This window comes from Apodemus sylvaticus, chromosome 22 (genome assembly GCF_947179515.1).
Source record: "Apodemus sylvaticus chromosome 22, mApoSyl1.1, whole genome shotgun sequence".
NCBI classification, from domain to species: domain Eukaryota; kingdom Metazoa; phylum Chordata; class Mammalia; order Rodentia; family Muridae; genus Apodemus; species Apodemus sylvaticus.
The window spans coordinates 28,080,784-28,083,999 of NC_067493.1; positions in this window are offsets into that span (position 1 = coordinate 28,080,784).

Below are 3,216 nucleotides of genomic sequence, written 5' to 3' on the forward strand. Positions count from 1 at the left end.
AAAAAGTGTCTCCAGTGAGGCAAGCTACAGGAGGGCAGGGGACAGAACCAGAATGGGCCATGTTCCTGGCTGTCGCTGGTGGTTAGAGGGATATCTAGAGGGATAGAGAGTTCCAGAAAGGGGAAGCGTATATAGTGTGAACAGAGGGGGGCGTCAGGGCCCCAGCACTGAGTGACCATATCTGTAGGCACAGATAGGGCTGGAACCAGGTATGGCTGGGGCTTTCCACTTGCTGCAGGCAGGTTTGGTCCTAGGAACCAAAGCAGTAGAGAAAAACTAGAGACCTCAGAACTGGGCTAGGCTAGGAGGGATGGGACGACATTGGGAATACAGCTAAACTAACTCCAAGCAAGAAATCCCTGAGCCCAACACATCTCCAGGAAGTCAAGAAGCACAGCAGGTCAATGTGAGCGGCTGAAGGACAGAGGGACAAAGGAAGAGAGGGAAGCAGAGCCCAGAGAATGGAATATTATTATGCCCCAAACAAAACTGAATGTGGGTAGGCCAATCAGGGTAGCATGCAAAGTTAAACCTGCCTGCCTTCACTACTGAGGGAATCTTTTTTTTTCTAGGTATGGGGAGAGAGAGAGAGAGAGAGACAGAGACAGAGAGACAGACAGAGAGACAGACAGAGAGACAGAGAGAGACAGACAGACAGAGACAGAGTTAGCTAGTTCTTGGTCCACAGAAATCTCCTCCCACTGAAAGAGACTCCACTTGTTTCCAGAGCCTCCCACGAGCCTGTTGTGTATCAAAGCAACACAAAATAACCAATTTGCCAAAGAGGCACAGTTGAGGCTTATTCCAATCTCATGCAGTCATATCCTCATGCCCTGTACTCACATAGGGACATCTCCCCGCAGATATACACGGGCATATCCTGGACCCCTACAGTTAGATGCGGATACATTCTTGTGTCCTATAGCCATATTTGCCATCTTATCCTGACTTCGACACATAAGAGAGAGCAGGGAAGTGGGGGCGGAGTCTGGAGACGCCGGTAGCACATACTTTCAGTTGCTAGGTGGTTGAGGAACCGTGGGCTCTGACTTTGAACACAGGAGCTCACAGAATCGTCTGAACACACTTTAATGAGCACCTCTCTCTGTCACCCATCTGTCCACCAACTTATGTCAAGGAGATCAGCCTCGGAAGACCTGGGTCAGTTGCCTGAGTCAGTTCTTGCATTCTGCTCTCAGGAAGGTAGCTGAGAACGGGGCAGTGGAGAGGGCAGTCTCAGGGCCAGTGAGGACCCCCGAAGGATTGTGAAAGGATCACAAGCACTTTGGGGAGTCTAGTGAATTGAAAACAAGGCCCTGTGGGTAGAGATGGGCTATATACAAGATCAGAGCTGGGCTCCAGAGGGCTCTTTCCCAGGGGACAGATGAGAGCAGTAAGCTGACCATCTCACGACTTCTGCCTTCAGTTGCCTATTGCTCTCAGAACTCTTGGAGTCAGAGGAGATGCTGTGTGCCCTACAATCTCAGAGCGCTATCAACCCTGCTGGCCTGTCTAGAGGTCCACTGCTGACCTCAGTAGCAATGCTGCTTGCAGTTGAATAAAGGTCACACAGAGGCCCAGGCCCAGTGAGCAGGTGCCTCCGTGTGACAAAGAAAGAAGCTGGGTGGGTATGGCTGCTTAGAATGATGGAACATGGCTGAAAAAAAGAAATACCCAGGCAGCGGTTATCTGGGCATGGACGGCCCTATAGCAAAGGGAAGTTTGGGTAGGGAAGTTTCAGTGTACAGTGGGATGGGGCTGACTGACCTGGGTGTGTTGGATGTACTGTCCATGTGCAGAGGGACCCCAGGTTCTCCCAAACTCACCAATGAGCTGTGGAATGTCAAACATTCCTACCACACAGGTAGAGAACAGTCCAGATAGGCTCGGGACTCCTTCCTTGAGAAGGAAGAAGTATAATCTGAGAGTTGTCCTGTCCCATGGACTCCCTACCCTGGTCAGGCTTAGAGCTGCCCAGCCAGCAATACAGTGGCCTATTGGGTCAGGACTCTGATGTCTCCTTGAGGCTTCCTTGCCCATCAATCTCACAACTATTGGGAAAACAGGCCCTGGTATCAGATTTACCCTGAAAATCTAGTCAAAATCCTTAGGAGCGGGAGAGGAAGACCTCAACGGGATCTGAGTCCTCTTGGCTGAGTGTGAGGGACGGACACACAAGGCCATTGGTCAGTATCTGAGACATCCTTCCTCAGCCTTAGACCAAGGATTCTGAAAAACAGGACTCTTTAGTTTCAAGTGACAGGAACAAATCCAGAAGCCAAAGAGAGATTGGGGACACTGGCTTGGTGGCAGCACTGGGGGGAGGCAGAGGCAGGAGGAGGTTTCAGAGTAGTCTGAGCTACTGTGGTGCCCAGGGTAACTTGACCCGAGAAAACGCTACCGATAACAACTCAGAATCACACAAATATAACAGTTAAGGAGCTTGAGTTCACTTTATACATTTTGTATGCTTTAGATATGGGGTTTATTGCCCCCTCCCCATCATTCAGGAAGTAGTTATTAAAGCCAACTGTCTTTGGACCATAATAAAAATGTCAAGGAATTTCAAAGGGCTGGTATAGTCTCTTTTACATCTTGAGCTGCGCAAGACATGCATCTGGAAGGTGCATGTGCATTATTTATGTGCACTGCAGATTCTCCTGGCATGTGTGCACCCACCCAGGGCCTCCATAGCACACACGTGCATACCTCATAATCACTGAGCAGGTGCATATGTGTGTGTTTGTGCTGGAATGTGCTGCCTAGGTGTACATACACGCCTCTTGGTGGGTCTGTGGGATTCTCAGAACCTGAGGGAGGCATCGTGATAGCACTGAGCTTCAGAAATATTTCCACCTGGAAATTGGTATCACAAATAAAAACACAATTTTTAGGCGATAAAAGAACCTGAAAGGGAAATTACAGCCTACTTAAAAATGCACACAGACAGCAGCAGAACCTATTAAAATCTGTAAGAAGTCACTGCAGAGGGACTGGGAGGAAAGCCGTGGGGGGATGGCTTCGTTTATTAGACGTGATAATGACTTGAAATGAATGGACTGAGCTTTCAGTCTGAGAATGCAGAAAAGGCAGTAAAATGTAGAAGGACTGATTTTACACAGAACAGACAGAAAGAACACAAAGGAAAAGAAAACAGCGGTGGGGTTGGTTAGAAAAGTGTAGGCCAAAGCTGGAGAAATAGCTCAGCGGTTAAAG